Raw genomic sequence first — 27818 nt, forward strand, 5'->3', positions numbered from 1 at the left:
ATTCTAAATGGGTTCTGCCATCCGCCGCATCAACACAAAACACATGAGACTTTAATGGGAAGGAACTTTAATAAAACTAGGAAACAATACAGGTAAGGCAAAGAGTCTAGTTTCTAAATGAAGCACCCAAAGTTACCCATCCCCTCGTGGGTAAAAGTCCATCCATATGGGATCAGCCCAGAACAAGGCCCCAAAGACTACCACAAGTCTAAAACATCTTCCAGTGGGGACCCACAGAAAAGGGTCACAAACAACTGGACAAGCCCGGAAGGAAAAGAGCAAAATCAACATCAAGATAAAAACTGCCATTGTCACCTCCCCACGGGTCTCACCCACATCTGTGTCACCCAGTCCACGACCAAAAGACAAGCAGTTTCTTTATGTGTCTCTAGGCTCCATGCGCCTCCTCCAGGTCTCCTTCTGGCTCCATCCTGCTTCCTTCCTCAGTCTCTTCTGCAGCTTCTCCTCTTCCTGCTCAGCTCCACCCTCCCTTGGGTGGGGCAGGGAACCTGGAACTTCCCCCTTTCCTGGGGACCACCCTGTTACAGTAGCAGTGACCGTTTTGAGAAGTAATCAGATTCTGGACATATTTTGTCAAGAGATCACAGAATTTTCTGACAGGTTGAAAGTGGGGGTGGATGTAAGGGCAGAGTGAAGGCTCACTCTTGAGTCTATGGCAGGAACAACTGGAGGATAAAGTCGCCATTACCCTGTGGTACAAAACACTGAAAGTAAAGAAGGTGTTGGGTAGCTCCGTTTTGAATTGGTTAACTCAGATGGACTTTTACGGCATCTTCTCAGTGAATTAGAAAGAGGGGTCATCAGCTAAGAGTGAGGATGCGGGAGATCGTTGGAGGCTTGAAGAGAAAAAAATAAGTTGTAAAATAGAAGGGTGGGCAGGGATGGGGTCTGGAGAGAAAAGAGTAGTTTGAGATTTGTTCTAAAAACCTGGTGAAAAGATGTTTTATTTAAATGGAGGTATTGGGTGCTCCAAGACCAGAAATGTTCATTCTGCATGATCCAGTCAGAAAACTACTTTTTACTGATCTTTGAGCCTGTCAACACAGAAGTGCTCTTTCTGGAGACGATAGTATGGAGAGTTCTGAGTGAGGGAATCAGTTATCTTAAACTTCTTCAGGCATGCTGAAGAAGAACAGGTAGAGCAGCGACATAAGACAGAACACAATTCATCTGGACTTCTGGCTTATGCACTTTGACTATTGCTTATAAACAAACAGCTCATACATCTAAGCAAACCCAAATGTTGGCAGTCAGAAAGGGCATTCAGAAGGTGAAAAAGGAAACCCATAAGCCCATCACCTTATAACCAATGGAGTATGTAGAGGCTGGCTTATAAGCAAGTTCCAAAGGCCTGCTGGCCTGCTTATTTCAAACTGCTGTGTGGGTATTTATTGCTCCTAGGAAGCATTTCATTCAATACTCCGATGCCACTTACCAAGGCACTAAAGCAAGGGTATACGTAGAAGGAAGACATCGCCAAGCATTGCCACTTAAGCATGTCAGAGAGTAGGAAGGAATACCCTTGTACCAAACTTGACCTTCAAAACCAGAAAAACAGGAATTCTCTTTTCTCCTACAATATGTGTATGTGTGTATACTTACATATGTATGTGTTTATACACATATATGTGTATATATAGATATGTATGGATTTCTCTTCCAGATGAGGTCTCTCAAATTTCTTTTGAATTCAATGATGCACATGCAGAACAGGGTGGAAGTAAGGCTGAAATAAAAAATAACAGGCCTATATGCAAATTCCACACAAAGTATATCAAGCAAAAACTTATAGAAGATAAGGCCGTTTAATTCACTGTCTGCCTGATTTCCTAAGTAATTAGAATTTGTGACTGGAAAGTGCTTTACCCTCCATCCTCCATCACCAACCTAAACTGCAAACAGGTACCTGTGTTCACAGACAGAAGAGAAGCCTTTACCACCAGCTCCCCAATAGGGAGGGGATTATAACTGGGCTCCTATTAATACTGTTAAGTCTATCCTCTACCTGTATGTAGTACGCCAGGCAATGTCTTCCATCACTGCACCAGCAGATGGAGATTCTCTATCTCCCTTTTACCTGAGTTCCATCTTCCAGGGAGACTGTGCATTCCTCAATATTCCTGCCTTGCCAGCTCCAGGCTGTAACACACTGAGAATTAAACAGATGCTTCTGTCTGTCTGCACTGTCACCTACAGCGGTGGCCAGCCTGTGTTCTGTAATTTCCGTCTTCCTTGCTCTCCATACAGCACCATGCTTCCTCAGAGCAGTACCGAAACTCAATGAGGAAAATTTGGTAAATACCCCGTGATCAGTGGTATGGATCCAGGTGGTGGTGACTAGCTATCCTTTGGGATACTCCACACATTCAACAGAGGGCTTGAATTGCTGGAACCTAAAAAATTAAACTTTTAGAAATGCACTGATCAGGAGGGCTGGGAATTTAAGGATCAGCACCTCACACTCCTATACTATTTTGCCCAAAATAAAAATAGGCTATAGTTATACCACCTCCTCTGGGTGTACCTGTTGCTCATTGCCTTTTGCCATGAAATACAGAAAGATAAAAAGAACCATGAGGATACCTGGCAATCTTCTGCATTTAACAATGCAGCCCCTACTCCAGCCACTATTTGGATACAATGTTTTCTCCTTATCCTCGTTTGGCATAAATATAAGGAATGCATCCCATACACTTTACACAATGGATGGGTAGATTCCAGGCAACTAGTCCTGTAGTCAAAGAAACCAGGAATATGTGTGTCCTGTTTAATAGCTTAATTATTGAGCACATAAGGTATTTTACACATAGAAATTTTTAGGCCACACAAACACAATTGTAGTGCCTTGTGCCAAGTCTACAAAACCTCCAAAACTATGCAGGCCATACCTCACCATGAACACACTCCAAACTCTAATCTGTATTAAAATTCCACTGGCGGCCCATTGCCAGTACTGCAGGCTGTGACAATCCTCCATTGCAGCAAAACAAAGCCCCACTGGGATCCAGCCCAAAAGACAAGATCCCGGGACCCACAGAACAAGGAGACCAGAGGGAAGGCAGGCCACCTGGAGGAAGGGAACCAGGCATCCCTACCTTCCCAACTGTGTGAAGTTCAACGGGAAAAAAAGCCTTTTTGTGGTTTGTAGTTTTTAATTTTCTTACATCATTGTGCATTTCCAGGTAGTATTTCATTTCTCCCCTCAAATGTAGTCTCTGTAATTCTCCCACAACCACGGCACCCTTGACCCATCACCACAGTCCCTTGTGCTCTTTCCTCCCCTGTTTTGACCCCTCTCCCACCTCCTCTCCTGCCTCAGACCTAATGTTTGCCTGCAAGTTTTGTCATTTTTCTGAACTTTTGTTACGTCTCCCTGCATTCCAGCTATGAGTGAAGCCATCACATATTTTTCTTGGGTAAAAAAAGACTTTAAGGTAAGTGCTCAAGACTCAGCCTACCAGTTCCTGTAGTCCACATTCTAATGCTCTACTGCCAAAACCTTCTATCAGAATTTCCCATTCAAATGCTAATTTCGAGTCTAGTAGCTCCTGTCAGGAATAAAACAGCAAAAATATCTCTATTTTAATCTAAGCCTCTGTGTTAATGAGACATAAAACAATGTAAAACCTACAAGCTTGTATTCTTAGCAACATCATCAAAGCCATACAAGAGCTCAGATAATGTCCTCAACTGTCATTTCCTTGAAAAAGACCAATGCGTCTACCCGAGGTAAACGGGGCACATCCACCCTCTTCCTTTGTCATCGGGCCCGTTTTCTTGTCTTACTGCCCTGATTGCTGTCTGACATTAACTCCGTGATTCACGCGTTTGTCTTCTGCCTGCACCCCCACGAGGAACGGTCGCTGAGAACAGGGCCCCTGGGTTCTCGTCTGGGGTCCCCAAGGTCTAAATCCGGGCCTGGCACATAATGGGTGCTCAGCGAATTTACCCATTTCGTGACTGCAGGCTGGACAGGCGTGGCCGGATGGCCCACGCCCACGAAAGGCGTTCCAGGGCTCGCACGCCAGCGCCAGGCCTCGGCCCACAAAGGAAAGGCACCGCAGAGCGCGCCCGGCAAAGAGCTTCCAGTCCCAACAGCCCCACCACCCGGCGGGCCCCGGAAGGCGCGCAGCCCTGCCGCGCGAGCACGCGCGGGGCGCCCCTCCAAGGCTCTGAGGCCGGGTCTGGGAACGCACGTCTCCCTCTCGAGGGCTCGCGTCTCCCCGGCCGTGTCCGCCGCCCGCGGCTCGCAGTCCGTAACGCTAGCGCAGGCGCCGGGCGCGCGCAGGCCGCGGCCACACTTCCCGGCGGCCCCCGGAAAGGCGGTGCCGCAGCGGCCGGGACTTCCGGCCGCCGTTGCTATGGCTCCGGGCGGGGCGGCGGGAGACGCCCGCCCGCCTCACAATGGCCGGTCGACGGCCCCGGCACCCCCACTAACTGCTACGTGGGCTCCCGCCTCGAGTCATTGTCGCCGTCCCCTTCCCGCGTACCTCGCTCGCGTCCCGTAACGGACGGCTTGGGGCCAGAGGCCGACACCCGGCCGCGGAGCGAGCGCCCTCGCGGACCGACCTCGCTCGGAGAAACTTTGGCCGCTGGGTGGCAGCATCGCTCCGCCAAGGCGCGCCGCCCCGTTCCTCCCCGCCCTTCGTGTTTGGAAAAAACAGCGCGCGTCGCTGCCAACGGTGCAGTCTGGGGCTGCCAGGCTGGCGCCAAGGGAGGCCTCCTCCAGTTCCCTGCCCTTTCCTTTAAATCTTTGTGCTTGGTGACAGTAAATATCATTCAATGTTTGCTTTAATACTAGCCTACTTGTAAACTTTCTTGAATAGGCATTTTGGGGAGGGGGGTGGGGAGGGGGTAGTGGTGGGGGAGAAGGTATGTAGAACTTTGTGCCAAATCCCATAGGGTTTATTTTTTTGTTGTTCATTAAATGAATCTCAAGACGCTGAGTATATAAATGTTGAAAACTCAGCATTATAAATTGTTTTATTTATATTTTATAAATATGTAATTTCTATATATTATATAATATTTGATATATATTTATTATAAATTATAAAGGTGGTAAATATCACCCCTACTCCACCGATGACATATTTTTTTTATTGCTCTTTATCATGGTAGTATTGTAGTTTCCATTCCAGAAAGGTTATGAAGTCTCTGCAAAGGGGGCAATACATTTAGAAGCAGAAAAACAGCAAAGAACTTGCAAATTAAAGAGAAGGGGATTTTACAGAGTTTGTCTACACTTGCAGGCCCTATCCTGGTGTGATAAAGCTGGAAGGTCGCCTCCACCACTGAGGCTGATGTGGTTTTTGAGAGTTCGGCTTGAGGGGTCCTTGGGTTCACTCTGGGAGAGGTTTCACCACAGCTCCTGTTTCCCTGGCATGAGGCGACTTTCCCAGGCGAGTCCATGAGACGTCAGTTATATTTGAAGAGCAGGTTTATTAGGGAAAGGTGATCCTGGAATTTTAGGTTTTCAGGCCTAGTCTCCCAGCCAGGAACGGATCCCAGGCTGCAGGGGCAGGGCTGAGTCCCAGCCACTAGACCACCACGGGTTGGTATCTCAGGAAGCCGCAGCAGGAACTTCCCAGCTCCTCAGGCAAGCAAGCAAGAAGAGGCAGGTTTGTTTAGAGAAAGAAAAAGTTTATTGAGGAGAAAAGGAACAAAAATAAAGTGGGACTCCAGGCCATGGAACAGGCTAGGGAGCGGCAAGGAAGCCAAAGTGGAGTCATGTCTCAGGGAATATATACGTCCTTTCCCTAAATATTCTAAAGGTCCACCAGTCTCTGTGATGGGTTAGTTCTCTGTGGTCTCACTCACTGCCTAAATGTCTCTGTGTCCCAGCCTTTATCTTTTTTTCTTCATTGCCCTCTATTTGGAATGTCTTGTTGACCCTAAGATCATAAAGAAAGTCCTTAATGTCATAAGTCCTGGGGTGTTTGATTAGTCCCCTTTGGAATTTGTGGCCCTTCTCTCTGGAGCCTGCCTTAACAATCCTGAAGTCCCAGCACTGTCCTTGAGGCTGCCTAATTACCCTAATGAGACAGGGCAAGCTAGGGTTATTAGGCAGTTTTAGGGATAGTGCAGGAGGGGACCTCTGAAGAATTTAGGGAGGCTTCAGAGATAAGGACAACCAAAGAAATATAACCAATTCCATTAGGAAAAACAAACATGCCAGGACCAAGGACAACATTGTTAATGCTGGTCCTGGTTTCCTTCAGGTGGTAAAGGGAGGCGGAGATTGGAGAAATGGAGAGTGGTTTAATTTATGGTCACATTAGAAGGGCAGCTGTTTAACTTCAATGCAGGGATGTCCATCCAGAGGACTGGGCCATAAATTTAAAGATGCAACAAATGGGGAAAGACAAAGCTGTTAGATAAGGAATGTGAAGATCCCCCACTCAGCAGCAAATTAAGTGAGACAGCCGAGAACTAACCAATCACAGAGAGACTGGTGAAGTTTTAGAATAATGAGGGAAAAAAAGGTATATATTCCCTGAAACACAATTCCACTTTGGCTTCCTTGCCCCTCCCAGGCCTGGTTCCCTGGCCTGGGAGTCCCACTTTATTTCTGCTCTTTTCCTCCTCAATAAACTTTTTCTTTCTATAAACAAACTGCCTCTTCTCGCTTGCTTGCCTGAGCGCCTGCGAAGTTCCTGCTGCGGCTTCGTGAGACACCAACCCGTGGGGGGTCTAGCGGCTGGGGCTCAGCACTGCCCTGCAGCCTGGAATCCATTCCTGGCTGGGAGACTAGACCTGACAATTCCGGTATCACTAACTTGCCCTAGGATTCAAAGGGACATAAGAATAAAGGACACTTACATAGACAAAAGCGGGCAGTTGAGCTGCCCAGAAAGGGACAGGTTTGCTGAGAGAGGCCTGCAAAGTTGCAGGCGGGTGGCCTTGAGTGGGGCTCCTGCTGCCCTGCAGAGGGACAGAGTCGGTGAAAAGAGGCACCTTCAGAGGCACTGGTGGGCAGAGGGAGTGCTACCCTGAGCCTGTGCAGAGACTGCACTGATAGTCTTTTTCACTTTGGGAGAGGCTCACTCCTTTGTGGAGTGGCCTGTTTGCTGCTGATTTTGGGTAATACGCAGCATCTGAAAGGGACCAGAGATTCCAAGATGGGCCCAATCTCTATAGCTTTACCCTCAGTCTGTGCTCTAGACACTCCCTATGGCGCCTGACACCTGCTTAGGCCCTATGCCTTGTGATAAGGCACTGGTCTTAAGAATCTTGATTTCTATACCTGGGTTAATGGTCACGATAATCCCCTCTACCCCACCTCCTGTGTGAGTCAGGTTTTAGTCTTGAGGCCTCCTTTTTAGGTTTTGTATTCTTTCCTCCATCAAGACCTCCTTATAGATTTCCTGCTTTTAGGGAAATACGAAACTAGGGGAAACATCTTTCTTGGATCGTGCTTCAGTTCGTCTGTTAACTTGGTTCAGTTTGAAGAAATCAGCTCGCAGCTCAGGCACACCCTCCCGCAGCTGTCACCACGGTGACAGCAGCCTCTGTACCAGATTGGGCTCCTAGTCTAGCACCATCCCCGGGACATGTGATCACCAAGGCCAGCCTCAGCAAGAATTGTTTGGTTTGTTTGGCCAGAAGCACCCTTACCTATGATGCTTCCTCTTAGTAAATTTCCATCCCGAGAGGCCCACAGTCGCTGTTAGCTACAAATCCTGAACGGAGTGGAGAAGTCTGGATGGAAGTACTATTTGCTGAAGGAGGCCTCGCTTGGCGCCAGCCTGGCAGCCCCAGACTGCACCGTTGGCAGCGACGCGCGCTGTTTTTTCCAAACACGAAGGGCGGGGGAGGAACGGGGCGGCGCGCCTTGGCGGAGCGATGCTGCCACCCAGCGGCCAAAGTTTCTCCGAGCGAGGTCGGTCCGCGAGGGCGCTCGCTCCGCGGCCGGGTGTCGGCCTCTGGCCCCAAGCCGTCCGTTACGGGACGCGAGCGAGGTACGCGGGAAGGGGACGGCGACAATGACTCGAGGCGGGAGCCCACGTAGCAGTTAGTGGGGGTGCCGGGGCCGTCGACCGGCCATTGTGAGGCGGGCGGGCGTCTCCCGCCGCCCCCGCCCGGAGCCATAGCAACGGCGGCCGGAAGTCCCGGCCGCTGCGGCACCGCCTTTCCGGGGGCCGCCGGGAAGTGTGGCCGCGGCCTGCGCGCGCCCGGCGCCTGCGCTAGCGTTACGGACTGCGAGCCGCGGGCGGCGGACACGGCCGGGGAGACGCGAGCCCTCGAGAGGGAGACGTGCGTTCCCAGACCCGGCCTCAGAGCCTTGGAGGGGCGCCCCGCGCGTGCTCGCGCGGCAGGGCTGCGCGCCTTCCGGGGCCCGCCGGGTGGTGGGGCTGTTGGGACTGGAAGCTCTTTGCCGGGCGCGCTCTGCGGTGCCTTTCCTTTGTGGGCCGAGGCCTGGCGCTGGCGTGCGAGCCCTGGAACGCCTTTCGTGGGCGTGGGCCATCCGGCCACGCCTGTCCAGCCTGCAGTCACGAAATGGGTAAATTCGCTGAGCACCCATTATGTGCCAGGCCCGGATTTAGACCTTGGGGACCCCAGACGAGAACCCAGGGGCCCTGTTCTCAGCGACCGTTCCTCGTGGGGGTGCAGGCAGAAGACAAACGCGTGAATCACGGAGTTAATGTCAGACAGCAATCAGGGCAGTAAGACAAGAAAACGGGCCCGATGACAAAGGAAGAGGGTGGATGTGCCCCGTTTACCTCGGGTAGACGCATTGGTCTTTTTCAAGGAAATGACAGTTGAGGACATTATCTGAGCTCTTGTATGGCTTTGATGATGTGCTGAGGGGGGTCACATATATGATGGTGGCTGGAAACTAGACTTTTGTTGGAGATCAAAATGTAACATATGCAGATGTCAAATTAAAATGCTCTCTGTTTGGAACCCATATAATGTTATAATATTAAGGTAACAAACTAATGTTACTTCAATACAATAATTAGCAAAGATGTCAAGTCAATAACCAAGCCGTAAATTCAACATCGTTGTTGGTTCCAGCCTTTTCCCTCTTACTTTAGTTTTCATCATCAAGGCTCTGAAAGGGATACGTTTCCATTTTTGGTCTTTAATCAAGGTCATTAGAAGAATCTAGATATGTTTATAGACCCTTTTTAAATTTCTGTTACTCTTAATGATTTCAGTGAAGCATATCCCTTAACACCCACCATTGACACCACTCTGTTCTTGTTCTTCAGGTTCACAGCTTTGATGAAATGGACATGCCTGACTGGTGAGAAGTAACTGTCACTGACTATTCCTTTTTTGTAGTCCTTCATCACTTTGAGATGTTTCTCCAGGTCAGTCAGTCAACATGGTTTCTCCCTGGCAATAGCAGTGGATTTTGTACACTTAGTGGACATGATGAACAAAACAACAGCATAAAGTTATATGAAGTATGGGCACAGTGATGATTTCAAGAGAAATGGTAGCATGAGATGGATGAGGCTGCTGCTGTGTAAAATACTGTGGCATTATGATATCTACATGTCACTAGGCAATAGGAATTTTGGGACCACTGTCATATATGTGGTCCATGACTGACTAAAATTTTGTTATGTGATATATGATTATGTAAATGAAAGAAGAAGTGTTACAACTGATACCACAGAGGATTATAAGGAGCTACTATAAACAGTTATCCATCAACATTTTGGATAACCCAGACTAAATGGATAAATTCCTAGAATGAGAAATAGAAAACCTGAACAGACCAAAAACTACTAAGGAGACTGAAGATGTAGGCAAAACAGTTGCATTAAAGAGAAGCCCAGGACTAGATGGTTTCACAGGTGAATTCTGCCAAACATGTAAAGAATTTTTTTTATAAAGATACATTTATTTTTATACAAGAACCAGGGTACAGGCCAGATGCACGGGAGGGTGAGAGGATTCACCAGAGACAGAGCAGGAACCAGAACAGGCAGAGGGACTGAAATACACTGCTGAGGGGAGCAGTGGGCGAGACAGGAGAGGTCTGCTGCACCATGTGGGACTCTCGCCGGCTGGCCTGGATCGAACCCATGCTGCAGAGGCTGCAGACAGCTTCACAGTGCGGTGCTCAACTGCCTGCGCCACCAGGGAGGCCCAAACATGTAAAGAATTAACTCTGATATCTCTTAGACTCTTTCAAAAAATTAAAGAGATGGGGATACACCCAAACCCATATTATGAGACCACCATTATACTGATTCTAAAGTCAAAAACAGTAAAGGGAAAGAAAACTGTAAGCCCATACCCATGATTAATGTGATGCAAAAATTTTCAACAAAATTCTAGCAAACCAAATTAATTAGCCCAAGAAAAGAATCATAACTCATGCTCAGATGGGTATATAAGCCATAACCTTGGGATATAAGCATGGTTCAGCATATTTAAATCAATAAATATAATAGATAAAAATTACATAGTCATCTCAATAGATGCAAAAAGGTGTTTGACAAAACCCCATACCCTGTCATAACAACTCTTCAATAAACTGGGTTTTGAAGAATTATACTTCAACATAATTAAGGTCATATTGACAAAACCACAGCTAACATCATACTCAATGGTGAAGTAAGCTTTTCCTCTAAGATGAAGAACAAGGCAAGGGAACCCTTTCTCACCAATCCTACTCTATATAATACTGGGAGTCCTAGGCAGAGCAAAGAGGCAAGAAAAAAGAAATAAAAGGCCCCCAGAAGAGAAAGGTGAAAGTAAAACACTCTCCTTCTGCAAATGACAATCATATATAGAAAACCCCAAGACTCTAACAAAAATTATCTGAGTAATAATTAAATGATGTAATGTTGCAGGATGTAAAATCTATAAAAATCAGTTGCATTTCTATACGCTAACAACAAAATATCTGAAAGTGAAACAAAGAAAACAATCCCATTTATAGTTGTATCAAAAAAGAATAAAAGATGTAGAGAACAGATTTAACCAAGGTGAAACATCTGAAAACTATAAGATTAATAAAGGAAAGAAGACACCAAAAATAAAAAGATACCCTGTGTTTGTGCATCAGAGGAATTAAGTGTTAAAATGTGCATACTACCCAAAGCCATCTATAGATTTTATGCAGTTCCTATGAAAATGCAATGGCTTTTTTTATAGAAATAGAAAAAAAAACCCTAAAATTCACATGAAACAACAAAAGACCCTAAATCTACAAATTTTGTGAAAGAAGAACTAAGTTGGAGATAGCATACATTCCTGATGTCAAACTATACTACAAAGCTATAATCAGAAACAGTTGGGTATGACATAAAAAGAGTCACATAGACCAGTGGGAAAGAATCAAGGTCCAAATATAAACCTGTGCATGCAAGAGAGCTAAGAATATACAATGGGGAAAAGATAACCTTTTAATAAAGGTGTTGAGAGAACTGATTATTCACATAAAAAAGAATGATATTGGACTTTTATATCACTCAAAAATTAACTTGAAGAGGAGGCTGGGAATAAAGAGGGAGGGGCTCCAATAGACTGGTGGAGGACTATGGGTGTCTTGGGGGTGGGTGTTGGTGGTGACATAAAGAGGTGTGAACTTACACTGTCGAATCATATACAGTGTTGTAAACCAATGCTACCTCAATTTAAAAATACAAAAAAAAAACCCTTGAAATGGATTAAAAATTTAAATGCAATTCCTGAAACTGTAAAACTACTAGGAAAAAACATAGGGAAAATGCTCCGTGGCATTGCTCTTGGCAAAGATTTTTTGTATATGACACCAAAAACACAATCAATAAAACAAAATTCAACAAGTGGGAGTAAACCAAACTAAAACTTATGCATAGCAAAAAACAAAAACAAAAACAAACCAACCATCCAACCAAACAAACAAAACCCAACAAAATAAGAAGGGAACCTACAGTTAGACACAATGATTTGCAAATAAAGTGTGTCCTGCCCCCTCCGGTTTGTAGGAGGGAACTGGGGACCAGGCTGTTTCTTGTTTAAAATTAAAATCTCCACCTCAATGGGGAGGGCACTTGACAGGGTGAGGAAAACAGGATTCCCTACCATTTTGAAGATAGCTCTTGATTGGGTGTTTGATAGATGCTGTAAGTCATCGTCTCTAGACTCTGGCCAAATTGACTGACTTGTTGATATTTTTTCCTTTGATATTTCTGTTGGGAAAGAGCTTGGAGCTTCTGCTTGTTCCATTTTGCAGACAATAGGCAATGCCTTTATTCATATGCTACATTTCAAATGTTTGTTCTCCCTCCTTTTATTCGTGCAATTCCCTCTATGCTTTGTTTCTCAAGCTACCATTGATTGTAGGGTCTGTAGCTATCATCCTCGAATTGGCAAATAAACAGAGGACCTAGGATAGAATTCTTAGGAACAGAAGAGGAAGAGGACCTTGTGAAAATACCGAAAATGAATTGCTAATGGAATGTGAAGGAAAGTATAAGCAAATGCGGTCAATTGCATTATAAACAAAGTACATCTTGAACTTTCATACAATGAGTTCATTCTATCTCCTTGACTTAAAAGAATATAGTTGGTACCTTATTACAGCATTTTGAGTCACCAGATTAAACATCTTTTAAAAAATACTGGGAAAAAAATAGTGTATTATTAATTTCATTACCTTCCTGAAGATGGCATCAGTGCTCTAGGAAATAAAACTCTGTATTTCATCCCTGCCTTTCCTTTTCCTCCAAACTTGGAAGAAAGTGTGTTTCTAACCAAAGTAAATATAAAATGTTTTTCTGCATTCTTTCTCCTTGATTATGAACTTTTAAATATTGGCCTCATAGAATGTGTCGGGGAGATAGAGTTTTTTGAAGAGTTGGATTAGTTGCTTTGAAGTTTTGGTAGAATTTACCAAGAAGCCATCAGATACTGGGGTTTTGTTCTTACGGAAACTTCTCATTTCTATTTCTGTGCTTGCAGTTGGATTGTTTAAGCTATGTATTTCATCCTGGTTCAGGTTTATCAATCTAAAATTTGTCCATTTATTCAGGGTTATACAGTTTGTTTGCCTAGAGATGTTCACAGTAAGTACATTCTTACGGTCTTTTATATTTCTGTGGTATCTGTTGTAATTTCACTTGTGATTTGATTTAGTTGGGTTTTCTTTCTTCTTGGTAAGCTTCACTAAGGGGCATGTGGATTTTGTTCAGTTTTTCAGAGAACTGGCTCTTGGTTTCACTGAATTTTTGGACTGTCTTTTTGTTTCTGTTTCATTTATTTCTGCTCTGAATGTTATTATTTACTTCCTTCTACTGATTTTCAAATTTGTTTGTTGTTTTTCTAGTTTCTTCAGCTGTAGAGTTAAATTGCTTGAGTTTTTTGGATTTTTTTTTGTTGTTGTTGTTGATGTTTTTTTGCTTTTTCGTGTAGACTATATTGCTATGAACTTCCCTCATAGTGCTGTTTTTAAAGCATCCTATAATATCTGGTAATTTGTTTCTCTATTTTTGTTAGTGTACAGAAAGATTTTTATTTCTTCTTTGATTCAAGAGCTTTTCAGAAGCATTTTATTAGACTTCACGTGTTTTGGTTTACCCCGGGGGTCTTTTTGTGGTTAATTTCTACCTTTGTACCATTGTGATCTGAGAAGATATGTGATATAATTTATATTTTTATACATTTTCTGAGACATGTTTTGTGTCCCAGTATATAATCTATTCTTGACAATGTTTCATGTGCTCTTGGGAAGATAGCATATTCATTTCTCTTGGGATGGAAATCTCTCTAAATGTCCATTAAATCCATCTGCTTCAACACTTCATTTTTTTCCCCTTTAGTTTTTAAATTGAAGTACCATTGTTATACAGCCACATTAGCATTTTGACAGATTTGTAAGATTTTCCCCCTTCAGGTGTAGTCACCACAACACTTCCACCACCAAAGCAACCAAAGTCCTCCACAATAGTCCATTGTGCTCCCTACTCCCCTCTCTGTTTTCATGCCTCCTCCTCTGGATGCCTCAGATCTATGGTCAGCTTTCAAGGGTTGCTTTTAAAGTTTGTCTTTGTCTGACCTGTGTTTGGTTCCTCTCTATTCCACATACAAGTGGCACCATCCAATATTTATTTTTCTCCTGGTGACTTATTTTGCTTAGCATAATACATTTATTTTTATTTATTTATTTATTTTAAATAATAAATTTTATTTTTATATTCCCCCATACAATTGCAAACCCCCCATTCTGACCCCAATCCCTCCCCTCCCGCCCCCCACCCCCCAAAAGTGTCTCTGGTTCATAGTTTTTTGTTGATTTTGATTTTCACTTTCTTATAGTTATTCATTTTCCTGGTCCCTTATTTAAGTTTTCTAGATTCCTGCTATGAGACCATCCGGTATTTTTCTTTTTCTTTTTGGCTTATTTCGCTGAGCATGATCCCTTCCAGCGCCATCCATGTTGCTGCAAATAGCATGTGTTTATCTTTTTTGAATGCTGAGTAATATTCCATGGTATATATGTACCACATCTTCTTGATCCAGTCATCTATTTTTGGGCATTTGGGCTGTTTCCATAGCTTAGCTATTGTAAATAGTGCTGCTATAAATATAGGGGTGCAGGTGTTCTTTGGAATTGATGTTTCTGTGTCCTTTGGGTAAATACCTAGGAGTGGAATTGCTGGATCATATGGAAGCTCTATGTTTAGTAGGTGCAGAAATCTCCACACAGCTCTCCATAGTGGTTGGACCAGTTTGCACTCCCACCAACAGTGTAGAAGAGTTCCTTTTTCTCCACAACCTCGCCAACATTTGCTGTTGCTAGTTTTTTTAATATGTGCCATTCTCACTGGTGTAAGATGGTATCTCATGGTAGTTTTGATTTGCATTTCCCTGATTACAAGTGATGTTGAACATTTTTTCATATGCCTGTTGGCCATTTGTATTTCCTCTTCAGAGAAGTTTCTTTTTAGCTCTTCTGCCCATTTTTGACTGGATTATTTTCTTTGTTGTTGCTGAGTCTCATCAGCTCTTTGCAGATTTTTGTGATCAGTCCTTTATCATTAGTGTTGGGTGCAAAAATGTTCTCCCAGTTGGTGGGGTTTCTCTTTGTTTTTGTTATTGTCTCTTTTGCTGTGCAGAAGCTCTTTAATTTGATGTAGTCCCAGCTGTTTATCTTTGCCTTCACTATCACTGCTTTGGGTGATGTGTCTGTAAAGATGTCTTTGATGTGCAAATCCCGTAGCGTTTTGCCTATATTTCCTTCTATGTATTTTATGGTTTCAGGTCTTATGTCTCGTTCTTTAATCCATTTTGAGTTGATTTTTGTGTATGGTGTGAGGTAGTGGTCAAGCTTCATTCTTTTGCATGTAGCAACCCAGTTTTCCCAGCACCATTTATTGAACAAACTTTCTTTGCTCCATTGCATAGTCTTTGCTCCTTTGTCAAAGATTAGTTGACCATAAATCTGTGGGTTTATTTCTGGATTTTCTATTCAGTTCCATTGGTCTGTATGTCTGTTCTTGTTCCAATACCATGCAGTTTTGATGATTATGTCTTTGTAGTATAGTTTGAAGTCTTGGAGTGTGATGCCTCCATTTCCTTCTTTTTTTTTCAGTAGAGCTTTGGCTATTTGGGGTTTTTTGTGATTCCATATGAATTTCATCAATAATTGTTCTATTTCTTTGAAGAATGACATTGAAATTTTGATTGGAATAGCATTGAATCTGTATATTGCTTTTGGTAGGATGGCCATTTTAATAATGTTTATTCTTCCAATCCATGAGCAGGGGATGTCTTTCCATTTCTTTGTGTCTTCTTCTATTTCTTTTAACAGTGTTTTATAGTTTTCTTTGTATAGGTCCTTTACCTCTTTTGTTAGATTTATTCCCAAATATTTGATTTTTTTTGTTTCAATAATAAAAGGGATGTTTTTTTTGATTTCTTCTTCTTCAGATTTATTGTTTGTGTATAGGAAGGCTACTGACTTTTGCGTGTTGATTTTGTATCCTGCCACTTTACTGAATTGATTGATGAGTTGAATTAGTTTTTCTGTGGAGTTTTTAGGGTTCTCTATGTATATTATCATATCATCTGCAAATAGTGATAGTTTGACTTCTTCTTTTCCTATTTGGATTCCTTGGATGTCTTTCTCTTGTCTTATTGCTCTGGCTAGGACTTCCAGTATTATATTGAAAAGCAGTGGTGAGAGTGGACATCCTTGTCTTGTTCCAGATCTTAATGGAATTGCTTTCAGCTTTTCACCATTGAGAATGATACTGGCTGTTGGCTTGTCATAGATGGCCTTTATGATGTTGAGGTATGTTCCTTGTATCCCAAGAATTTCAAGGGCTTTTATCATGAATGAGTGTTGCACTTTGTCGAAAGCTTTCTCGGCATCTATTGATATTATCATATGGTTTTTATATTTCTTTTTGTTGATGTGTTGGATAACGTTGATTGATTTTCGGATGTTAAACCATCCTTGTGTCCCTGGAATGAATCCTACTTGGTCGTGGTGAATTATCTTATGGATACATTGTTGGATTCTGATAGCTAAAATTTTATTGAGGATTTTTGCATCAGTGTTCATTAGGGAGATTGGCCTGTAGTTTTCCTTTTTTGTGTTGTCCTTATTCGGTTTTGGTATTAGTGTAATGTTGGCTTCATAGAACGTGTTTGGTATTGTCCCTTCCTTCTCAATTTTTTGGAAGAGTTTGTGAAGGATAGGCACTCATTCGTCTCTGAATGTTTGGTAGAATTCATTTGTAAATCCATCAGGTCCTGGGCTTTTGTTTTTGGGGAGGTTTTTGATTACCATTTCAATTTCGCTGCTTGTAATTGGTCTGTTTAGGTGTTCTATTTCTTCTTTATCTAGCTTTGGGTGATTGTAGAGTTGTAGGAATTTGTCCATCTCCTCTAGATTGTTGAACTTGTTTCCATATAACTGTTCATAGTAGTTACTGATTATTCTTTTGATTTCTGCTGTGTCCGTTGTGATTTCTCCTCTTTCATTGATGATCCTGTTTATTTGTGCTTTCTCCCTTTTTTCCTTTGTGAGCCTGGCTAGGGGTTTGTCTATTTTATTGATTTTTTCAAAGAACCAGCTCTTGGTTTCATTGATCTTTTGGATTGTTTTTTTAGTTTCAATTTCATTCATTTCTGCTTTGGTTTTTATTATTTCTTTTCTTTTACTGGTTTTGGGGTTTTTTTGTTGTTCTTTTTCTAGATCTCTGAGCTTCGATATTAGGTTGTTTCTTTGAGTTCTGTCTTGTTTTTTGATGTGAGCTTCTATTGCTATATATTTTCCTCTTATTACTGCTTTTGCTGCATCCCATACATTTAGGATATTGGTGTCCTCCTTGTCATTCAATTCAAAGAATTTTTTAATTTCTTCTTTGATCTCCTCATTAGTCCAGTGGTCTTCCAGTAGTGTGGTTTTTAATCTCCATGAAGTAGGATAGTTCCTTGCCTTCTTTTTATGGTTTATTTCTAGTTTGATGCCTTCATGGTCAGAAAAGATGGTTGGTATGATTTCAGTCTTGGTGTATCTGTTGATGTTTGTCTTGTGCCCCAGTATGTGATCGATCCTGGAGAATGATCCATGTGCACTTGAGAAAAATGTGTACTCCGTTTTTTGGGGGTTTAGTGTTCTATAGATGTCTGATAAGCCCAAATGCTCTAGGTCCTTATTTAGAGCTTTAGTTTCTTTACTTATTTTTGTCTTGTTGATTTATCCATTGTTGATAGTGGTGTGTTGAAGTCTCCCACTACGTATGTGTTTTCTCTGATGTCTGTTTTCAGAGATGACAACAGTTGTCTGATATATTTTGGTGCTCCTTCGTTTGGTGCGTATATGTTAATGAGTGTTATTTCTTCTTGAAGTATTGTTCCCTTGATCATAATGTAGTGACCATTGGGGTCTCTTTTTATTTTTTTGAGTTTGAAGTCTGTTTTATCTGATATAAGTATAGCTGTTCCTAGCATAATACATTTAAATTCCATCCATGTTGCCACAAATGGCATGAGTTTATCTTTTTTTGATAACCGAGTAGTATTCCATTGTGATCCAGTCATCTGGTTTTGGGCATTTATATTGTTTCCATATCTTGGCCATTATAAATAGTGCTGGAACAGCAGTGCAAGTTTCCTTTCGAATTAGTCAACACTTCATTTGAGACCTTTATTTCTTTGTAATGTTCTGTCTGTATGATCTATCCCTTTGTATCAGTGGTGAGTTGAGGTCTCTGACAAGAATTGTGGTTTTGTCAGTATGTTGTTTGTGTTCTGTCAATAGTTGCTTTATATAATTAGGTGCCCTTGGAATAGGTGCATAAATATTAATGACAGATCTTCTTAATGAATTGTTCCCTTGATCATTGTGTCCTATCCGTCTTGGTCCCTAATTATTGTTTTTGACTGAAAGTTAGTTTATCAGATATGAGAATAGCAATTCCTGCTTTTCTGCCATAAATATTGGTGTGTAAGACCTTGCTCCAACCTTCCGTTTTAATTTTGGTTTTCCCTTTCCATTTTAAATGTGTTTCCTGCCACCAATGTATAGGTGTCTGAAACTTTTTGACCCAAGTTGTCATTCTGTGCCTATTAATTGGTGAATTCAGGCCATTCACATTTGAAGCGACTGTAGATGTATACTGTTTATTTTTTTTTTTAAGAGATTTATTAATTTATTTATACAAGCACTGAGCACAGTCAGAAGCGCAGGAGGGTGAGAGAATTCACTAGAGCCAGAGCGGGGAACAGAACAGGCAGACTGACGAAGTACACTGCTGAGGGGAGCAGCGGGTGATAGGAGAGGTCTGCGTGCCATGTGGGACCCTCGCCTGGCAGCCAGGGATCGAACCGGCACTGCAGAGGCTGCGGGTAGCCTTGCAACCCAGCGCTCAATTGCTGCACCACCGGGGAGGCCCTTACTGTTCATTATTAATCATTCTGTTTTTTGATTTTTGATTGTTTTATCTTTCTGCAAAGATAGCAAAAGAGAATATGAATGATTTGGACTACATCAAACTAACAATCTTCTGCATAGTGAAAGAAACTTTCATTAAACAAAAATACAGGGCCTCACTGGTGGCACATGGGGTTGGGACGCAGCACTGTGAGGCTGTCCACAGCCACGGCAGTACAGGTTTGATCCCCGGCCAGGAAGGTGACCCACATGGCACAACAGACCTCTCCTGTCTCGCCTGCTGCTCCTCTCAGCAGTGTATTTCAATCAATCTGCCTGTTCTGTTCCCCACTCTGTCTCTGGTGAGTCCTCCCACCCCGCCACACCTCTGGCCTGTACCCCAGTTCTTGTATGCATAAATAAATAAATCTTTAAAAAAACAAACCCAAAAATATACCCTATTAAATAGAAGAAAATATTTGCACACCATACATTTGAAAAGGGGTTGATAACAAAGGTCTACAAAGTCAGTTCAACAAAAAGAAAACAAATAACCCAATCAAAAACAATGGGCTGAAGAGTTTAATAACACTCCTTCAGAGAGGACATACAGATGGCTGATAGGCACATGAAAAAATGTTCATCATCACTTATCATCAGGGAAATGCTAGTAAAAATCACAATGAGATACCACCTCACACTTGTGAGAATGACTCATATAAGAAAGACCAGGAACAACAAGTGTCATGGTATGGAGGAGAAGGAACCCATTTACAGTGATAGTGGGAATGCAGACTGGTCTATTTCCTATGGAAATCAGTATGGTGGTTTCTCAAAAGATTAAAAATGGATCTGCCATGTGACCCAGCAATTCCACACCTATGTATCTACCCCAAAATACAAAAACACTAATTCAAAGAGATACATGCACTCTCATGTTCATTTCAGCACTGTTTCCAATAGCTGAGCTATGGAAACAACCTAAGTGCCCCAAACACATGAGTAGATCAGGAAGATGTGGTACATATACACAATGGGGTATTACTCAGCTGTCAGAAAAAGATAAACTCTTTTCACTCGCAACAAAGTAGACAGAGCCGAGCAGATTAGCTATGCGAAATAATTCAGGAGAAAGACAGTTACCAGATGGTGTCACTTATATGTGGAATATAGAGAAATCAAACAAACCCAACTAAGACTTAACCCTAGAAAGCTGACTATAGAACTGAGGCTACCAAAGGGGCAAGGGGAAGAGGAGGGGAATATGGAGGGGGAAGGACAAGAGCAAGTTGGGGAAGGAGCATAGTGGCCTTTGGTGGTAGCTATAGGTGTCTTGATGGTGAAGAAAATGTAACAAGAAACATGCATAACATAATAATTAAGGGATCAATACATCAGGAAGACATGGCACACACACACACACACACACATATATATACACGCAGCAAATAAGGGATTATCAAAATATATAAAGCAACTATTATGAAACCTAAATATAGACATTGGCAGCAACATAGCAGAAGTGAGAGAATTTAGCAACCTGCTTTCACCAGTGTGGCCAGACAGAAAATCACCAAGGTGACAGTAACCTTAAATGAAAAATTAGACCATGTGAGATTAATAAACACTTATAGGACACTCCACCTGGGAAACTATACATTCTTATCCAGTACACATGGAACATGTGTAAGGATAGACCACTTGTTGGTTTGCAAAACAAGTAAATAAATTCCTGAAGATTGAAATCATATCAATTATCTTCTCTGATCACAATGGTGTCAAACTAGAAATCAATCACAAAAAGAACATGGGGGGAGGTTACAAATATATGGCGAATAAGCAACATGCTACTGAATAACTATTGGGTTAATGAGGATATCAAAAGAGAAATAAAGAAGTAGCTGGAAACAGGGTGAAAGCAGCACGATAGTGGCAGAGTGAAGATTCAGGCTTGTCTCTGCCTTTTACTCTCAATTATATAGAAACGGAGAAAAGCAAATAACTTCTGAGGGTAAGACAGGACTACAATGTGCCCTGGGAAGAACATCCATATGAGGGGGATCCCAGTCCTCCTTTCAGCTGCCCCAGGAGCCTGGCTACCAGCCACTTGGTACTTGAACCCAACCACAAGCCACAAGCCAGTGGAGTCTAGCCACTGCCACCACAAGCAAGAGCCCAGACACTCCCAGTCTCCAACCAACAGCCACTTGAGCCCAGCCACCAGGTGCTTGAGCCTGAACTTGAACTGCCATTTATGAGAGCATGGCTATTCCTGGGCCTCTAGTAACCAACCAGTTGAGCCTGGCTGCAAGACAGCAGCTGCAAAAGTCCAGCCTCTAGCCACCAGCCATGACAGCCCAGCTGCTATCAAGCTCCAGCCCTAGTCACAGGAGCCCAGCCACCTACAGCAGGGGCCAAAGTCAGGGCCTGGCCCTACTGGCTGTGGCTCTTGCAGCAGAGAAACAGGGATATTGGGCTGAGAGACCGTCCTGTTGACGAGATGATTATCCTTTGGAGAGTTCAGATGAGTGCAGATATCAACAGGGTCAATATTGAAGATATTCATGCTACAATTCCAGTCAGGCACTTATCCAAACAATACAAAAACATTAATTCCAAGGGATATGTGCACTCCTGTGTTCACTACAGTACTGTGTAAGAACCAAGTTGTAGAAACAACATAAGTTTCCTAGGGAAGATGAGTAGATTGTGAAGATATGGTACATACAATGATGGGATACTATTGATTCATCTATAAAAAGAAATGAAATCTTGCCATTTATGACAGCATGGATATAATTAAAGGGGAATATGCTGAGTGAAATAAACCAGAGGGAGGAAGACAAATACTGATGACTTAATTCATATGCAGAACATAAAACAAAGGATCTGGGGCCTCCCTGGTGCCACAAGGGGTTAAGACAGTACCATGAAGCTATCCGCAGCCACTGAAGCATGAGTTTGATCCCCAGCCAGGGAGGTGACCCACATGGTGCAGCAGACCTCTCCTGTCTCATCTGTGCTCCCCTCAGCAGTGTATTTTGGTAGATCTACCTATTCTGCTTCCCACACTGTCTCTGGTGGATCCTCTCAATCCCCCGTATCTCTGGCCTGTACCCTAGCTCTTGTATGCATAAATAAATCTTTAAAAAAACAAAGGAGCTGATAAAATTAAACCAAAACAAAGCCTAGAAATATGACTGTAGAATTGCAACTACTAGAGGGGGAAAATGGAGATGGGAACAGAGTAAGGAAGTGGCCTGATGTTATATGCTAAAGGCATATGGGTTCTCTGGTGATGGTTGTGGCTTGGAGATGTACCTCTGAGGAGGTGTGAACACATTCCCTCTGAATCACATAAAATGATGTAAACCAATGTTAGCTCAATAAATAAACTTGTACCTGGAAACAAATGAAAATGAAGACATGACCTGCAAGAACCTTTGGGATGCAGCAAAATCAGAGGGAAGTATTAACAATACAGGACTACATTGAGAAACATGAAAGATCTCAAATGAATGCTCCAATCTTGCCCCTTAAGGAAGAAGAGAAAGGAGGAAAAAACGAAACCAAAAGACCATAGACTTGACATCAACACCTGACCAGAAAACAAATAATGGGGAAAGGAAAAAAAAAAAAAAACACAAAAATGCAAGCCTCAGTCTCCAGGGGAATGCTGCAACAAAGAGAGAGAGAACAAATATCCAGAACCCAATCACAAAAACATAGGTTTGTTCTTCCTATCAGATACAGAATTCAGAAATGCAGAAAAATGAATGTACGGAGATGATCAAAACTGCAATTCTAAGTAAGAAAAATATGGAGATTGTGGATATAAAAAGAACAATAGAGGAGATGAAAAATTCAGGAGAAAGTTATGGAAGTAGAAATTTAAGGACAAAATGACAGCAAAAGATTCTTACATATAAATAATTACTCTAAATGTAAATGGTTGAACTCAATAAATAAAAGCCACAGAATAACTAGTTGGATTAAGAAAGAGAACCAGGCTTTCTGCTGTTTCTGGAAAACACACTTGAGCTCCAGTGATAAGTAATAGACTCAGATTAAAGGGTTGGGGAAAAAAATCCTACAAATAAATGAGACTCAGAGGAAAGCAGGAACAGCCATACTTACATCAGACAAAATAGATTTCCAGTTAAGAAAAGTAAGAAGAGAAAGGTATGGACAGTATATAAAGGCTAAGGGAAATATACATCAGGAACACATAATACTCATCACTATATACTTACCAAATGAAGGAACACCAAAAAATGTTAAGTAATTACTATCAACTCTTAATAATAGACATTGGAAAAAAAACAAATTTGTCGTAGGGAATTTTAACACCCACTCTCACGTCTGGACAGATCAAGTAGACAGAAAACAAATAGGGACACAATAGCATTAAACAAGGTATTAGGCCATGTGGTATATATACACAATGGAATACTACTCAGCAATCAACAAAGACAAACTCATGTCACTGGTGGCAACATGGAGGATTATGCTAAGTGAAATAAGTCAGAAGGAAAAAGGTAAATATCAAATGATTTCACTTATATGTGGTATATAGGGAAACCAAACAAAAGGTCAAGAGAAGGTTAAAACTAGCAAGTTGACCATAGATCTGGGTCAGACAGCAGGGACAGGGCAGGGAGAGGGGCCAGAACAGGAGGGATGAACACATGGGACTATGGTGATGGTTCACTGGTGATATGGTGGTGGGAGAACTACAGAGACTACAGCCAAGGGGAGTTACCAATTACTGTACAAAAAAAAAAAAAAAAGAACAACAATGTAAGAAAATAAATTTAGAGGGAAAGAAAAAGAATTAGGCCACATGGATTGTGTGTGTGTGTGTGTGTGTGTGTGTGTGTGTATACATGAGTGTGTGTGGGGGGGAGTAATGCACCCCAGAAAACCATATATACATTTTACTCAAGTGCATATTGGACATTCTCAAGACTGACCATACATTGGGTCACAAGTGTCAACAAATTCAAGATTGAAATCATGCCAAGCATCTTCTTTGACCATAAAGTTATCAAACTAGAAATCATCCTCAAAAATAAAACAGGGAAAATCTCCAATACATGGAGACTGAACAACACTACTGAAAAACTACTGGGTTGATGACGAAATCAAAGAAACAAAAAAAATACATAAAACAAATGACAATAAAGACACAACCTTTCAGAACTTATGGAATGCAACAAAAGTAGTATTATGAAGAAAGTCAATAGTACTGCAGGACCATATCAAGTAAGTAATGTTCTCTCTCATTTCCAGGAATTGGAAACACAAGAACGAACATATACAAAAGTCAACATAAGAAAGGAAATAATAAAAATTTGAGCATAAATCAATGATATAGAAATTTAAAAGACAGTGCATAAGATTAATGAAGCCAAAATCTGGTTCTTTGAGAAAATAAACAAAATAGACAAATGTTTACTTAAGTACACTAATAAAAGGGAGAAAACCCAAATAAATAGGATAGGAAATAAAATAGAAGTTACAACAGATACTTTAGAAATTCTCAGGATAATAGATTACTATGAACATTGTGTACTAATAAGTTCAGTAACTTAGAAGAGGACACATTCTTAGAATTACACAATCATCCAAGACTGATAGAGAATAAATAGAAAACCTGAATAGACCAAAAATAACCAAGGAAATTGAAACAATCAAACACTCCCAGTAAAGTCCTGGACGAGATGTTTTCTCAAGAAAATTCTACCAAACCTTCAAAGGTGAGCAATTACCTATCCTCCTTGAATTCTTTCAAAAATTGAAAAGAAGGAATACTTGCAAACACATTCTATGAGGCCAATATTACTCTAATACCAAAACCAAAGGCAATATAAAAAGGAAAACTATATACCAATCTCCCTAGTAAACACAGATGCAAAAATCCTCAGTAAAATTTTATCTAACCAAATCCAAGAATGAATTAAAAGAATTATACACAATAACCAAGTGGTATTTACACCAGGAACACAAGGATGGTTCAACAACGGAAAGTCAAAGTGTTTCACATTATCAAATCAATAGATGCTGAAAAGCCATTTGATAAAATACACATGCATTTATGATGTCAGTCTTTGAAAAATGGCATAAAAGGAACATATTACAGCATAATAAATGCCATATGTGAGAAACCACAGTTAACATCATTCTCAGTGATTGAAAATTGAAAGCATTCCTACTAAGATTGGTACAAGACAGGGATGTCCACTCTCACCACTACTATTCAACACAGTACTAGAAGTCCTAGCTAGAGCAATTAGGCAAGAGAAGGATATAAAAGGATTTCTAATGGGAATAAAACATGTAAAGAAATCTATCATTATTAACAGATGACATGATAAATTCATATTCAATTACATCAAAATTTCAACAACATTCTTTAAAGAAATAAAACAAACATTAGCAAAATTCATATGAAACCACAAAAGAGCCTGAAGAGCCAAAACAATCCTTACAAAAATGAGCAAGAATGACAGTCTCACTTCTAGACTTCAAACTGTACTATGAAGTGATAATAATTAGTGCAGCATGGTACTGAAACAAAGACACAAACTAATGGAATAGAAATAAGTGCAGGCACAGATATCAAAGGAACGGAACTGACAGCTCAGAGATAAACCCACACACATGTGGATGATAATTTGCAAGAAATAAAACCACAATGGAACAAGAAAAGATTCTTCAACAAATGGTATTGGGACAGCTACATGGAAAAGAATGAAATCAGACCACCATAGACAGAAATTAATTCCAAATGTATTAAAGACTTCAATACAAAGTCTGAGACCATAAACATATAGAATAAAACATAGGCCGTATGCTTCTCAACATCAGCCTTAGAAATATCTTTGAAGACTTGCCTTCAATGGCAAGGGAAACAAAAGCAAAGATAAACAAATGGGACTACATCAAAATGAAAGCTTTTGCACAGCAAAGTAAATCATTATCGAGGCCAAAAGACCTCCTACTGAATGGGAGATTATCGGAAAGCATATATCCACCAAGGCATTAATATCCAATAATATATAAAGAATTCATACAACTCAACAACAACAAAAAGCAAACAAATTTAGTAACATTGCAGTAACAAAGGCTTAAGGAAGAAATGAAAGGGCAAATAAGTCATCATGGGGGGAAAATTATAGCTGCCATGCCCATGTTGGAAAAGGAGAAATGATTAAAACCAGTAAGCTAAGTTTCCACCACAAGAAAGTGGGAATTAAGAGCAGGCTAGTAGACTGAAAACTCAAGAGTAGAAGTCACTGAAATTGAAAATAAACATTATAAAAACTCGACTTAAGAGATGGGTTTTTTTAAAGAAAATGCTGTGATGCTTTCAAATATGCCCACGGGTTGACAATCTGTTGAGAAGGTGATGTCTCATTCCCTGCTCTGAGTGCGAGCTAGCCTTAGTGCATGACTGCAATGGGTGGAAAGAAGCAGACGTCCTAGGGAGTCACTTCCAACAGCAGGTCATAAAGGCCATGGAGGCTTCTGTCTTTGTCAGCCTCTCACTGGGATAACTTGCTCTGGGCAAAACCATATGCCATGTTGAGAGGGCTCTCAAGTGGCCCACGGTGAGGCCACACGCAAGGAACTGAAACCTCTGGCTAACCGTGTGGGGAAACCACCATTGGTGTGGATCATCCAGCTCCAGTGAAGCCTTCAGATGCCTGCGGCTTGGGCCAACATCCAGAACGCCCTCATGAGGGACCCTGAGCCAGAAGCACCCAGCGACTAACCTCCCAAATTCCTGTCCCACAGAAACAGTGAGATATTAACGTTTGTTTTGAGCCACTACCTCTTGGTGGGCTGCATTACAAAGCAACAGATAACAGATGCAAATACTGAAACACTTACTGCCGGTGCGAAAACATCATTTGACTGTGAACTTGGAGGTAGCGTCAATACACAAGGACCAACTGGCCTTCCATTTTCAATAATCTGAAATAGACGGGGAGAAATGAATTCCGTGAATTTTGACGTCCCAGAGAAGGGAGACAGTGTCGTTATCAATTCCAAATTTCCCACAGTGTCTAGGGAATGATCTTATGCTTTAGAGCTGCGAGTAATTGTGCCTTGATGGGAAGAGAATCACGACAAGCCAAAATTGTAAGGGGGTCTTCAGTTCATGGGCTTCAAGCTTTCCTTTTTAACCTGCACTAAAAGTGATTTCCAGAAACGTGAGGTGACTCTCCCGGGTCCGGCATCTGGTTGGAAGTATGTCAGGAGCAGGATTTCAGTGTCCTGACTCCTAGTTCTCAAGGCCTAACCTGGCAATACGTGTTTCTACATCAGAGCGTTGTGGGGATGTTGGGAAGGTTTAGGAGGAAAGAGTGAAGAGGACACTTGGGAGGGAGGACAATGTGAAGAGCCCCGTGACCCCTCACGTCTGTATTTCTGAGCATGTGTGCAAATTAACAGGCACCACCAGCTCACACAAAATCAATGTACGTTCAGGCCGCTGAAGCTCTGAAGTGTGTGCTGAGGGGACTGGCTCTCCACAGGCCCTGCTTGCTGTGTACCTCACTTCATCACCAGAGACCGGAGCAGGGATGGGACAGGGGCCCAAGGCTCCCCCGGGGAGACGGGTGCAGACTCTGAGGGACTCACATACAACTCTGCCACACCATGAGCCCTTTTTCTTTGACAAGGGGATTTTCACTCAGCGAAAATACTCCTTTATTCGCAGAAACATGAATACAGATTTCACTGGGCTCCTCAGCGTGAGCCTGTGTCCCAAGCGATACTGAGCCCTGTTCCTGGTTCTCTTGGTGCCTGACAAACAGCCTAGATGTGGAGACACCAAGGCAGAATGATAGGCCTGTGAAGACAGCAGCGAAGCTAGAGCCACTGGGAATGAAGTTTCACGAAGACTGTGGCACTGGAAGAGAGTGGGGTGTGTTGGAGGCAGGGGATCTCTCTTCAT

General features: G+C 42.0%; 2 long non-coding RNA genes across 5 annotated transcripts in view; one reads left to right on the plus strand and one right to left on the minus strand.

Moving 5' to 3' along the window:
• LOC129145873 (uncharacterized) overlaps positions 1-27818 on the minus strand; it is a 29215-nt gene continuing 1397 nt past the window's right edge. Inside the window, exons 2-4 of the long non-coding RNA XR_008551997.1 lie at positions 26750-26833; positions 1624-1747; positions 1-857 (exon numbers count right to left, since the gene is read on the minus strand). This is a non-coding gene — a long non-coding RNA (uncharacterized LOC129145873). The remainder of the gene's footprint in view (positions 858-1623; positions 1748-26749; positions 26834-27818) is intronic.
• Positions 8368-27818, plus strand: part of LOC119245610 (uncharacterized) — a 30363-nt gene continuing 10912 nt past the window's right edge. For 3 of the 4 annotated variants that reach the window (XR_008551995.1, XR_008551993.1, XR_008551994.1), the window contains exons 1-2: positions 8371-8524; positions 9240-9341. This is a non-coding gene — a long non-coding RNA (uncharacterized LOC119245610). Of the gene's footprint in view, positions 8525-9239; positions 9342-27818 lie in introns of all 4 variants that reach the window. The other variant, XR_008551996.1, reaches the window with a different exon arrangement.

The sequence above is a fragment of the Talpa occidentalis genome, unplaced genomic scaffold (assembly GCF_014898055.3).
Source record: "Talpa occidentalis isolate TD23 unplaced genomic scaffold, MPIMG_talOcc4v2.1 talOcc4.15, whole genome shotgun sequence".
Classification (NCBI taxonomy): Eukaryota; Metazoa; Chordata; class Mammalia; order Eulipotyphla; family Talpidae; genus Talpa; species Talpa occidentalis.